A 14,939-nucleotide genomic window follows, 5' to 3' on the forward strand; every position below is an offset into this window, starting at 1 on the left:
AAAGAAAGAATACTTCTCCTGCAACAGAAACTACCACAAGTGCCACTAATGAGCCAGCACCGCAAAGGAAAAAGATGAAGGTGCTCACCCACCGAGCGCGCTTTATTGAACCGGCCACAGTGCCGGAATTTATTGGTGAAGTTTCCTTGGCCTCTGAAGCTACAGAACCAGCTCCAGTGCCGAAGATAGAAAAGAAATCTGAAGCGCCTTTAGCAGAGAAGGCGGAAAAATCGAGAATTGAAGGACAAAAAATATTGGAAATCTTAAGTCCTTCAGCGAATGCTGAAACAGGAAAAATCCAAAAGGGCCCATTGGTGACCCCAAAAAGAAAAAGAATGGTGAACGTACTAGATGTCTTGGAAACAATTATGTCTTCAAGCACAACTCCAAAGAAGACTGTTGAACTTGCTGAAGCGTCTACTGAAACTTCGAAGCAACAAGCTGAAGCTGAAGCTAAAGCTGAAGCTGGGCCTTCAGAGCCCACCAAGGAACAATCTTTGGAAACCGAAAAAACATCAGAACCAGCTTTGGTTGAGAAGATTGACACTGCCGTCCCCGAAGCTCCTGCCAGCACATGCGATTATATCATACGACATGCTTCGGGGAAAAAATTATCTGAAGAAGAGACTTATGAAGCCAATCACTATGCTAGAGAGCTAAAATATCCAAAGGGAGCAGTGGTGTTCAATGGGACAAATGAGGATGACTTCCTATACTGCCTCCCTGATAACAAAGAATTATCTGTCTGCCGAGAGATGGCTAGAAGTATGGGGTTCCCGAAGCTCGAAGCTGGATTATGTGCTATGACGAAGGAGGATCTCGCGGACAGTCTTGCGTATAACAGCCTAAAGGTATGGAAATTAGACGTTTTGAAAAAATTTTACAATACGTAATTCATTCTTTTATTCTTATACCAAATCTTGACATGTAGGGCTTAATCCTAAGCAACGCATTAAGAGCACAAAAGAGTGCCGAAGATGAGAGCTATGAAATTGCGTTCAACAACCTTCGGTCAGAAGTTATTAAACTGAGAAACGAAGCTCTGGAAAAGGATAAAATTTTGCTTACATTGGTAGACAAGGTAAAAAAGGATGAAGCTGCCTCAAAGATCCAGGCCGAAGCCCAAAAACGTGAGATTAAAGATCTTCAGAAACAGCTAGCTAGAGCTAAAGAGGAACGTGTGCTTGAAGAAACAAAACGAGAGCTTAGTGATCAGTTGGTTAATCATTTAGAGTTAAGTGCTCAGGAGCTTCGTGCATCCCAGAGGAAATGCTATGTTAAATCTATAGAATGCGTCAAAAAGATAAAATCCAGCTTCGCCAGCGTTGGCGCATTTTCTAGTGAAGAAAGTTTCTCCAGAGGCAATCCCGAAGGTCCATTGGAATGGATTAGACATGAAGCAGAAGCTTTCGAGGAAATTCTGAGCAGCCGCGGTGATATCTGCGCATTTTCGGGCGCCAGAGGAATTGCTACTGTTCTAGAGAAAAAAGGTTGTGATCATATTAAGCTGCTTGCGCAATCCGAAGCCACTTTATCCGCTGAAGATATTAAAGGCCCCTCGACCGAAGCTAGCCAAGTTGGTGGAAAATTTTTCACCGACGTCTGGGATAATGGTGGCCGAGAAATGGCAGGAGAAATTATTCAAAGAAGTGAAAAGGGCATTCACGATGCTAGAGAGGTGGCTAAGGCTGCTGAAAAGAGCGCAGAGCCCGAAGGTCAATTAGGTATTAATTAATAGCTTGTATCGTGTTGTAATTTTTATTTCAAACTTTGTTCGCGGTTTGTAATAGTAATGCAAAAATATTCTCTTCCCTCAGAACCTGCTGGATCGTTTATTGACCTTCACACAAAAGGGGATGACGAAATTAAACAAATGGCCGAAACTATCGTGGATAAAGTTGTTGAACAGCTTCTAAATGAGGCTGCCGAAGTAGTATTAAGAGAAGACTAGGTGTTATTAGGAAAAACAGTTGAAGTGTGATTTATGTAATATTTGGTACATTTGAATGTAATATACAAGTCTCTTTTCATTATTCAATTCTTTACGATGCATGAAACTTTACATACGTACCGCTTTTGAGCCTTCGGCGAAAAAACACCTTCCCTTCTTTTCATGCTTCGTGAAGAAAAAATTTTTATGTATCACAACAATGTCCATAGTGCTCAGATGAAGAATACCCAAGCTTCGTGAAAACATTCTCCGAAGCTATACTCCGAAGATGAAGATTGTGTCTCCTTGTGACTTAACACGATTTTCACTCTTTCAAAGCATACTTCCGAAGATCAATATTGTGTCCCCTTCTTGTGCCATATGCAACATGATGTATGATGCTTATGCTATGCAAAATGATGTGATGATGTTATGTTACGTAGATGACATTTGTTCCGAAAGATACACACATATCCCCACACAATATTTTTGTATCAGCGCTGATTCTTCGCTGTAAGCTCTGCATTCCCTTAGGAACGTCTTTGGAGCTTCTTCGCCTTTTACTTAGGCGGTATAAGCTCTGCATTCCCTTAGGAACGTCTTTGGAGCTTCTTCGCCTTTTACTTAGGCGGTATAAGCTCTGCATTCCCTTAGGAACGTCTTTGGAGCTTCTTCGCCTTTTACTTAGGCGGTATCAGCGTTGACTTTTCGCTGTATGCTCTGCATTCCCTTAGGAACGTCTTTGGAGCAAAAAACTTACACTGCGCTCCCTTTGGAACGGCTTTTTGTAACTTCAGCAACTTACTCTGCGTTCCTTAGAACGACTTTTTGTTACTTCGAAGGATTTTTAATAATTCGAAGGTCCTCCGCAAACTTTCAAGCTTCAGCAACTTAAGCCTTCGGAGAAAATAGATTTCCCTTATGACCAACCACAAAACCATTACATGAAAATCGAAATGTTCTTTATTATACAGAAAATAGAACTAAATGGAAAAGACTGCTATCAAGGTAGGATACTTGTCAATAAATGTGCTTTGACTCCGGCACGGTGCTGTTGACTGTACGAGCTTCGGACTGCTCTCTGAAGTCCCTTTGGTGTGGAGCATATTGGCTCCCTTCTGGCTGTTGGCCTTGTTGCAGCGGTGGTGGAGGTGGAGGTTGTTGCCAGGAAGCTTGAGGTTGACTTGCCGAAGCAACAGAAATTGCAGGGTGGTTACCTACGTATTCTGGGATGTAAGGCACATGGCACGAAGCAGTATGCATGACCTGCTTCGGCTGAGCTTGTTGTGCTGCAGCTTCGGCTATCTCCTTTTGCTTTTGGATGGTAACATGGCACATCCTGGTGGTATGGCCCTTGTTTTCACCGCAAAACAAGCAAAATATTCTCCTTGGTTGATCTCCAAATCTTCCGCCAAAGCCCCTGGCGCCTCTTCCTCTTGGAGCTGGTGGCCGGAAGAAGCTTTGTTGTTGCCCCGAAGCCTGTGAGGAGGGCTGCGGCCTGTGCTGCTGATTCCCCTTATCATCACTTTGAGTAGAGTTATGGATGGACCTGACATGCCTCGGATAGAATCTTCCTCCGAAGCCCCTGGTCAACTCAGAAAATCTGAAAGCCTCCTCCCTTCTTTGGCGAAAATCATTGTCGGCACGAATGTACTCGTCCATCTTTTGGAGCAGCTTCTCCAGAGTCTGAGGGGGCTTCCTAGCAAAATATTGAGCTGCAGGTCCAGGACGAAGCCCCTTGATCATGGCCTCGATGACAATTTCATTGGGCACCGTTGGTGCCTGTGCCCTCAGACGCAAGAACCTTCGGACATATGCCTGAAGGTATTCTTCGTGGTCCTGAGTGCACTGGAAAAGAGCCTGAGCAGTGACCGGCTTCGTCTGAAATCCTTGAAAGCTGGTTAACAACAAATCCTTCGGCTTCTGCCATGAAGTGATCGTTCCTGGTCGAAGGGAGGAATACCAGGTTTGAGCAACACTTCTGACAGCCATAACGAAAGATTTGGCCATGACTGAAGCATTGCCACCATACGAAGACACTGTTGCTTCGTAGCTCATCAAAAACTGCTTCGGGTCTGAGTGGCCATCGAATACAGGGAGCTGAGGCGGCTTGTAGGACGGGGGCCAAGGTGTAGCCTGCAGCTCAGCGGACAGAGGAGAAGCATCATCAAAAACAAAATTCCCATGATGGAAATTGTCATACCAATCATCTTCGTTGGGAAAACCCTCCTGATGAAGGTCTTGATGCTGAGGCCTTCGGTGTTGCTCGTCCTGAGCAAGATGACGAACTTCTTCAGAGACTTCGTCTATCTGCCTCTGCAGTTCAGCTACCCTGGCCATCTTTTCCTTCTTGCGTTGAACCTGCTGCTGAAGGATTTCCAGATTTTGAATCTCCTGATCTAGATCATCCTCCGGAGGTGTTGGACTGGTAGCCTTCCTCTTCTGGCTTCGTGCCTCTCTAAGAGAAAGGACGTCTTGATTGGGGTCCAGCGGCTGCAGCGTGCCAGCCCCTGGTGCTGAAGCCTTCTTCGGCGGCATGACGAAGGTGATGCTTGCCGAAGATGTTGAAAAGCTCAAGAAATGGAAGTGAGTTCACCGGAGGTGGGCGCCAATGTTGGGGACTTGTTCTCAAGCACTTCAAGAGTTAAGAACAAGGCAACATAGAAAATGTTAATCGTTAATGTCCTTCGTCCTCCGAAGCATTATTTCCCTTAGGATGTAATGACTTGCGGACGAAGGTTATGAAGGACATACCTTCATAAACTCATCAGACAATGATGAAGGTGATAAAATATAAATAATATAAAAGAAAACATGAACAATCATTTATTATTGAGCATAAATAAAAATATTATTGAATCACAAGTGTACCTTCAATCGGAAGGAAATGACAATACAAGTGTGACGCAAAAAGCGAATGCCAAGTCAGCGTGAACAGTACGGGAGTACTGTTCATCTATTTATAGACGTGGGACGCAGCCCATGTAAAATTACATTTATGCCCACTACATTTGCTAATGACTTATGGGGATCTGTCAAGGCCTAAGTAGTCTTTTCATCTTTAAGTCGGTTCCCCTTTCTGCCACCATGCCGAAGCTCCCCTGCGCATAGCTTCGGCTATGCACCATCCTTCGTACAGCTTGGTGATCAGCCCATCCATCTCAATCCTCCTTCGTCTAGCTTAAGCTTCGTCCTGATCGTACTTCATGTTCATAATCTAAGTCCGAAGATACCTGTTCATACATTTCACTTGGAAAATATTGTCAAATCATGTTTTTGAGGACCTTCGGAGGACGAAGGCCCCCAACAGTTATCCTCGTATCTCTAAGCGCACTCCATTACTTTACGTTCCATTAGGCAAGCCACCATGTTTTGATGGCGAAGATTATTGTATGTGGAGTGATAAAATGAGGCATCATCTAACCTCACTCTACGCAAGCATATGGGACATTGTTGAGTTTGGAGCGTAGGTACCCAATGTGAGGGACGAAGACTATGACTCGGACGAGGTCGCCCAAATATGACACTTTAACTCCCAAGCCGCTACTATACTCCTCGTCTCTCTATGTTGAGAGGAGTATAATAAGATGCAAGGGTTAAAGAGTGCCAAAGAAATTTGGGATGTCCTAAAGACCGCGCACGAAGGGGATGAGGTGACCAAGATCACCAAGCGGGAGACGATCGAGGGGGAGCTCGGTCGATTCGTCCTCAACCAAGGAGAGGAGCCACAAGCTATGTACAACCGGCTTAAGACCTTAGTCAATCAAGTACGCAACATCGAGAGCACCAAGTGGGATGGCCATGAAATGGTCAAGGTTATTCTAAGATCCCTCGTATTTTGTAATCCCACTCAAGTTCAATTAATACGTGGTGATCCTAGATACAAGCTAATGTCTCCCGAGGAAGTGATAGGAAAGTTTGTGAGCTTTGAACTAATGATCAAAGGCTCCAAACACATCGTCGGCTTGGAGCAAGGCAGCACCTCCACACCCGAGGTGCAACCCGTCGCCTTCAAAGCGACAGAAGAGAAGAAAGAAGAGTCTACATCAAGTAGGTTCCCCATCGACGCCTCCAAGCTCGACAATGAGGAGATGGCGCTCATCATCAAGAGCTTTCGCCAAATCCTCAAGCAAAGGAGGGGGAAGGACTACAAACTCCGCTCCAAGAGGGTGTGCTACAAGTGTGGTAAGCCCGATCATTTTATCGCTAAATGCTCAATGTCTAGTGATAGTGACAGGGACAACGACGAGAGGGGAAAGAAGAAGGAGAAGAAAAGATATTACAAGAAGAAGGGCGGCGATGCCCACGTGTGTCGGGAATGGGACTCCGATGAGAGCTCCATCGACTCCTCCTCCGACGAGGATGCCGCCAACATCATCGTCAACAAGGGACTTCTCTTCCCCAACATCGGCCACAAGTGCTTCATGGCAAAGGACGGCAAAAAGAAGAAGGTACAATCTAGAACCACCCCAAGTATACTACATCTAGTGATGAGGGTAGTTCTAGTGATGATGAAGATGATTTACTTACACTTTTTGCCAACCTTAACATGCAACAAAAGGAAAAATTAAATGAATTGATAGGTGCCATTCATGAGAAGGATGAACTCTTGGACAGCCAAGAGGGATTCCTTATTAAAGAAAACAAAAGGCATGTTAAAGTAAAAAATGATTATGCTTAGGAAGTAGAGAAAAATGAAAACTTGACTAAGGAGCTTAGCATTTGCCATGATTCAATTACCAATCTTAGAAATGAAAATGCTAGCTTAATTGCTAAGATTGATAAATTGAATGAATCAATTTCTAGCCTTAGAACTGAAAATGCTAGCTTAATTTCTAAGGCTAAAGATTTAAATGTTTGCAATGATTCTATTTCCTGTCTTAGAGATGAGAATGCAATTTTAAATTCTAAGATAGAAGAATTCAAATCTTGCAAACCCTCTACATCTATTGTTGATCATATTACTATTTGTTGGGGGGCCTTCGTCTTACGAAGGTCCTCAAAAACATGATTAACAATGTTTCCCAAGTGTAATATATGTACAGGAACCTTCAGACTCAGAATAAAGCTGTACACAATATGAAAAGCATGGTCGGGACGAAGGTTGAACCAGCTCCAAAGCTACGCGCAAGGAAGCTTCGGCTCAACGGCGGAAAAAGGAACCGACTTAAAGGGGAAAAGGCTATCTAGTCCTCGTTGGATTGTCCTTAAGTCAATAGTAAACATAAAGGGCATGAATGTAATTTTACACAGGTTGCGCCCTGTGCCTATAAATAGATGAACAGTACCCCCGTACTGTTCACGCTGACTTGTATTCGCTCGTGTGTCACGCTTGGTCTTTTGCCTTCTGTCAAGCCGAAGGTACAAATGTAATTCAATATTGTTCATGTTTATTCATGATGATATAATAAAGATATATCAATGATGTTATATGATTATTCATGTTATCTCTCACATTTCATATGCTTCTTCTTTCATTAACATGTACTGCGATGATGAAGGTACGTCCTTCATGACCTTCGTCTAAAGATCATTATATCCTAAGGGAGATAATGCTTCGAAGGACGAAGGACATTAACCTTTAACATTTTGTGTTGCATTGCTCTTAACTCATAGCATTTGAGAACAAGTCCCCAACATTGGCGCCCACCTCCGGTGTACTCACTTCCACAACCTTCGGCAAAGCATCAACCTTTGTCATGCCATCGAAGAAGACAACAGCGCCAGGGGCTGCACTGCAGCCACTGGACACAAACCAGGAGACTCTCTCTCTCTGAGAGGCTAGAAGCTAAAAGAGAAAGGCCACCAGTCCAACACTTCAGGAGGAGGAGTTGGACCAAGAGATCAGGAACCTAGAAGTCATTCACCAGTAGGTGCAAAGGAAAAAAAAGGAGAAGATGGCCGGCTGACCGAGCTTTAGAAGAAGATCGACGAAGCTGCTGAGGAAGTGCGTCATCTTACTCAAGATGATCATGACCGAAGGCCCCAACACAGGGAGCTTCATCAAGAGGGCTCATTCAACGAAGATGAATGGTACAATGATTTTTATCATGGTAGCTTTACTTTTGATGATGCTTCTCCCATGGCAGCAGAATTGCAGGCTATTCCATGGCCACAATCCTACAAGCCACTTCAATTGCCCATGTACGATGGGCACTCAGACCCAAAACAATTTTTGATGAGCTATGAGGCAACAATATCCTCATATGGAGGCAACACAGCTGTCATGCAAAGTCCTTCGTCATGGCAGTTCGAAATGTGGCCCAGACATGGTACTCTTCTCTCTGGCCAGGGACAATCACGTCATGGCAGAAGCTCAAGGACATGCTGGTTACCAGTTTTCAAGGCTTTCAGACGAAGCTAGTGAAAGTGCATTCATCCACTTTTGTGAGTTTTGGTGATTTGGATGACAACACATTTAAAAGACTAACAAATTTGCTAAGTGTTGAACAGGAAATTCAATATGATGAACGTACTTGAATAGTGTATAGTGACAGTGAACAAAGGTTCAACACAAGGTTAAATAACGAGTGAGACAATGCAAATGGATATAATATGATCTCTATATTGGTTTGAATATATGGACAAGACCTGAGAAATCACTACATACATATGATCAGAATAGAGGATGAAGTGATTAAGAGGATTGGTCAAGCCAAAGTGAATAAGATATGAGGAATCGTGAATTCGCTTGACCATATTACTATCAGTCCATATATGCTTCTATGAGAATCAAACTAGAGCTTGATTAATCTTAACAGTTATATCTAGAAGACATTCAAGCAAGGTTCACAATATTGAAGAAATGATTCTCTCAATGGATGATCAAAATGATGTGACTCAAGAATGGCTTGATAGGGTGAAGATAGCAAGGAAAGGGCTTCGAGGAACTAAGCGAAGGTGAAGGCCAAGCGACGACTTGTAGACTAAGGTACTATGGCTAAGGTGAAGAGGAGAGTACTTGCACTAAGTCGATGAACTAATCAGCTATGTAGAGTTATAACATGTTGATGCATCAGTAAGGTGACTTGAAGCCATGATTTGAACTCATATATGGTGATATGGTACAAGTCACAGGGTTTGAGTTGTGTTTGCTTCAAAAGGTGAGACAAAGATGTTTGTGATCCTTATGAAGCAACGCCATGGAGAAATCACACATGAGACACCAATGACTCAAGGAGTTTACTTAATTATATTTTATTCAACTTGAGTATAGGAATCGTCGTACTATCAAGGGGGGTTCAAAAAGAAGGTTGGTGTTTGCCAAAGCTCAAGCCTCTGTATTCAAAAGCTATTTCAAAAAACCAAATCTCTTGAACGTTCTATGGTTGACCATGGTTAGGTTTGAGAAACCTAGAGTGTTCTTGTTGAAAAGCAGCTAAACTTCTTCAACTGCAGCTGAGCTTTTTAGCTGAGCTGAACTTCAGCTGAGTTGAGCTTCTTCAGCTGCAGCTGAGCTTTTCAGCTGAGCTGAACTCCAGCTCAGTTGAGCTTTCTCAACTCCTGCTGAACTTCAAGTTCAACCGGGGTCCAGACAGGTTCAACCGGGGTCTAGGGCAAGTTGAACCGGGGTCCAGAGAGGTTCAACCGGGGTCCAGGGAAAGTTCAGCCAGGGTTTTTTCCCTGGACCTCACTGGTCAAAACTGGTTGAACTGACCCTAGGGGAGGTTCAACCGGTGTCAGGGTCACCTGACCGGTCTGACCTCCTGACTGGCAAACCGACTGCCAGTCTGACCCCCAGGCGGTTGAATCGCCCCTAGGGCCGATTCAACCAGTGTTAGGACCTATTTTTGTAGTCTAACCTGCAGTTTGCTAGTCTGACTAGCAGACTTACTGTCAGCCTGCCCCAGGCGGTTGAACCGGTCTTAGGGGCGGTTCAACCGGTCCTCCACAGCCAAAATCAGTCCAACTGCTAGTTTTGAAGCCCCACCTATATATACTCACTCCTACCTCTCTCCCCACATAAGAGCACAACCCAAACTCCATTTCTAACTTGAAGAACACCTCTCACTCTCTCTCACACATCTCTTGGCTCTCCCATTTCAAATCTTTGGAGAGAAAATCTTTGAGAGAGTTTGAGAGCTGCGGTTTTTGTGCTTCATCTCCAAATCTCTCTTGCTCTTCTTCATTTGAGCTTTGGTACTACATTGAGTTCTTTGTGTATTCATTACTCTTGGAGCTTCTAGCTCCTAGACGACTAGGTGTCTCTTGTGAGTCTCCAAATATTGTGGAAGACCACAAGAAAGTTTGTATTACCCGCTCGTTTGAGCAAAGATTAGTGTGTGAGCTTGACCTTTGTGGTCGGTAAAGGGAGGATTAGGGTTGAAAGAGACCTGGCTCTTTGTGGGCGCCTCAACGAGGAAGTAGGGCACCTTGGTGGTGTGACCGAACCTCGGGATAAATCTTGTGTCTCTTGTGTTCTTGTTCATTCTGCTTATTTGTGTTCTTTGTTCTCTCACCATTCCGTGAAAGATTTGTTCATATCTTTTTGGTGTGTGGATTTTGAGAAGTGCCCTTCTCAAATCTACTACTTTGAACCCTGTGGATCATTTAGAACATCTCATTTCCAAAGTTAAGTGGGTGAATTTTGAGATCAATTTAGTTTTATATCTCATCATTTAGTTGAGCTCGTGAAAACCAGTTGAACCGGTTTTGACACCTGTTGAACTGGTTTTACCCAGTTTGCTTCTAGTTTTTGTTAAAAAAGTTTTAACTTGCCTATTCACCCCCTCTAAGCAACTTTCAATTGGTATCAGAGCCTAATCCTCGTTCTAACGCTTAACCGCGTGAGGAAAAGATCATGTCGGGGGGACTAAGAAACGAAAGTGCTTCTATGCTTGAAAAAGTTGAGGTTGCCTTGACTTCATCTTTTGGTGCAGATGTTGATCCTAGGGCAATAGATCTTGCCATGAGAATCGCCGAAGGGATGTTCCTCAAAATGAAGGAAGATGAGGCGAAGAACAAGATTGAAGAAGAAAATGATCGATGGAGACCAAACGACGAATCCACCTCTTCACAAGGTTCGTCTTTCAAATCCACTTCTCATATGTGCTTTATCGCTAATGGGAGTGATAGTGAAAGCGAAAGTGAGGATGAGGAGGAGCAAGAAAGTGATAGTGAAGATGATGATGATCTTCAATAATTCTTCACTCAGCTAAGCAAGAAAAATTGGATGAGCTTGCTCAAACTCATGAAAAGAGCGGAAGAACAAAAAGAAATGCTTCATAAGCAAGAAGACTTCCTCATCAGAAAAATCGAAGACTTAGAGAAGTTGACCAAAGAGCATGAGAAGCTAAAGTGCTCTCATGATGATTTGGTCCAAAGGTATGATGACATTTCAATTGAGCAAATTAAAGTTGTTAATCATTCACCATATATTGCTCAATTAGAAAATAAAAATGCTATGTTCAAGAACACGATAGAAAGGCTAAATATTGAAAATCTAGCTTTGCAAGAAAAACATGATATGCTTGTGTGCTCTCATAATAAATTTATGGATTCACATATCATGTTAGAAATGGCTCATGAGGTTGTGTTAACTAATTTGAAATCATACCAACCTCACATATGCACATGTACTCAAGTAGAAACTATATTATCATGTGCTAACAAATGTTGCTCTCAAGAAAGCCAATCTTACATTGAGCTAGAAATTTCAAGAATTAGTGATATTTCTATCACACAAGAAAATAAAGAGCTCAAGGAAGAAGTTGGAAGGCTAAGAAGGAGCTTAACTCTTTTGAAGGGAAAGTGTCATGCTCAACCTTCTCAATATAACCGTGATAATGTGGTGAAAAAGCTTGAGAAGGAGACAACCATAGCATGCACAAAACCCCTTCAAAAGAATACCAAGCTTTCCAATAAGGGCATGAGAAAAATTCATGGTAAGAAAATTAATGCTCATACTATTTGCTCTAACAATGTACCTATGTGCTTCAACAAAGAAAGATCAAAGAGAAGCGATAGAAGGTGCTATGGATGCAAGGAGAAGGGTCATGAAATTGATTCATGCCCCCACATGAAGAACCAAGACCTTGCACTATCAAGAAAGATGACTATCAAGAAAGATGAAAGCAAAAGGCAAATGCATTGCAAGGACAAGCACCACATTTTCTATAATTGCCGTAAAAAAGGTCATCTATTCAAGGTTTGTCCAAAGGGTAAAACTCCTAAGCCTAAATTGTCAATACATTCAGATTTGCTTAGGAGACCCAAATTTGACTCCTGTGCTAGAAAGGTGATGAGTTCACCACATTCTGGGACCAAGGCTATTTGGGTGCCTAAGTCCTTATTGGCTAACCTTGATGGACCCATCATGCGATGGGTACCAAAATATACTTAATAAGTTTTTGCAGGTACCTAGAGATAATATGAAGCTTTGGGGTGCTTGAGCAGTTTAACTCAATCCTTATCTCAAGCTATCAATCTTACATTGACTATTCTTTTAAGATTGGCCCAAAGATGAATTGAGTTGTTATATCACTAACTTCATATTCATCTCTAGCAAGAACTTGTGTTGTAGGGAATAAGGATTAACCATTGTGGGAATCAAGCAAAAGGCCTACAACCAAGTGATATCCAAAGGATGGTAACAATTAAATCTTAAGTGCACATTGTTTTTAATTAGTATATTCCTTTGTGTCTTTTGTAGCCACATAGAAAAAATGAAGCACTTGAGAATGAACTTAAAATATTTTACCTTGTCTTGGAAAAGTTCCAATCATATGGTAGATTGTATATTTGTTATTCTTATATGTGGCAACCTACATACTTTAATTGATGATTATCTCATGTTTATTATCGTATTATTGCCATAACCTAGACATAAAGAGGATTATCGCATGTTCTTAAATGAATAGAGTGCTAAGTAAGAAATTCAAATTCTTGAAGCACTTACCTAAAAGGGAATTCTCTATTGGCCTGTTTGGTTGCCTGCATGGCTGAGCCTGGCTCGTATCTAGTGAGCCTAGCTTTGACTGGTCTGATTGGACACATGCAACTTCTTGTGTTTGGTTGTGTGCATGTGATCAGTCTGGTTTATGTGAGATGTTGTTTGGTTGCTGGTATGAATATTTGTTGTATGAGTTAAAAATGTTATTAAATAAATGAAAATTGTATTAGTAGAAAATAATTATATGTTAAAATTATTTAATAGACGCTAACTACATGTTAATAAACACTAATTATATACTAATCTTAATCACGTAATTTTTTTATTTAAAATATATATAGCATGTGTGGTCTAGTTTCGTTCGTAAAAATATCAAAAACACAGATATGAAATCGGTTCGATAATTAAATCTTTTAATTACAAGATATAACAAAAATACCAACAAAACCAACATCTGGATTTGCGTGCCTGAGTAAACAGTCCGCTCAGCCAAGCCTGGCCGCGCACGTGCGACTGCGCCGGGCGTTCCACCGGGCCTAGCTCACGGCGCTTTGGGGTTCGTGCTGGCATGTCTCTTGCAATACAACGAACCAAACAAACACTGCATTTTGTATATGCAGATACACTTGCACCCACAGGGAAGGGAACCAAACACATGATATATGACTAGAGTTGTGAGACTAATGTTTCTATCTTAGTGTTTATGTAGTCTCACAACATGAGAATGTGTTTCCCAAATGGAGTGTGCCATTAAACATTCAAAGAAGACCGAACCAATACTATGTCATGTATTCATTCTTGTTTAAATTGGTTTTGAGTCTTCTGCATTAATCACTCACCATGTTGTGAATTAAACTTGCCCTATAAACTTAATTAAATAATCATGCTAGTTTCATCTTATGTCAATTGATGTTACACATGATGCTTGTAAGGGTAATTTAGTTCATATCATGAGGTTTTCTTATTTTAGTGACCTTGTCATTCATATACTAGAGGTTTCTAAATAGGAAACTATTGCTTGTGTTTCAAATGCAATCTCTTTTAAGATATTTCATGGAAATTCATAAGTAGAGATTGTGCTCTTTCAATTGGTAAAATCACAAGCATTAAAGGTTAATCTTCACCTAAAAGAAAGATTAGGAATGCTCAAGGCAAAGGTATGGAACTAGTTGTTTCATTTGGTATGAGACCAATAATAGTTCCTTTCAAGTGGCATTCTTTCAATTGGTAATAATCTATTCCATGGAAAGAAATGTCAATATAAAGGTTAAAATTCCTTTTGGCTTAAATTTGTAAATTGGTGCATATTGTTAATTCACTCCTCCATGTGCATTAACTTAAAAGGAATCTAACATATGCCTTTATGCCTCATAAATGATGATTTGTTTGCAATTCATATCTAAAGATCACCATTCATTAAATACTTCCTTGTACTACTAATATCTCTTTTCAAAGTTCTTTTTCAACTAGTATTAAAAGGAAAAGAGATAACAAGCTAAAGAAGGAAGTCTCCACAAATGATGAAAAGAAGAATACTACGATGACACCGCCACAGATAGTAAGATCTTTTAAATTGGTATAACAAATGGTACGCTCTACTTGGTGGTAAGTATTCTTAAAGATAAGTTAATTCATTGCAAATTTGTCATGCCTTGACCATGATATGTAATGTACTCCTCATGAGACTCTTAGCTGAATTGAAAGTGCATGTGGCAAGTCATTCAAATACTTGATGCACATATCTAGTGGGTGAACATTATATATCTTGTGTCGTAGAGAATAAGTTTCCCTTGAGTAAGCTATACTAAGACAATCCAAAAATGGTAAATTTGTATTTCATTCATATGGATTGTAATCTTTGTTTTCTAAATAGCTACTCTTGATGCATTTTAAAATTTCCTTATCGTTAAAACTAAAAGTGCATAAGAATCCTTTTTGTTGATATTCATCACATACATATGCACTAACATGGATATGATTTTTAAACTGTAAAAGGTACAATTAGTGATCCATACTCTCTAAATTTTTTTGGAAACCCATATTTTGATATCTTAGAAATCTACTTCAATCGGTATCCATATGCTTCACATTGAATTGGATCACTAAGTTGTAAATTCC

Source organism: Zea mays, chromosome 8 (assembly GCF_902167145.1).
Source record: "Zea mays cultivar B73 chromosome 8, Zm-B73-REFERENCE-NAM-5.0, whole genome shotgun sequence".
Taxonomy (NCBI): domain Eukaryota; kingdom Viridiplantae; phylum Streptophyta; class Magnoliopsida; order Poales; family Poaceae; genus Zea; species Zea mays.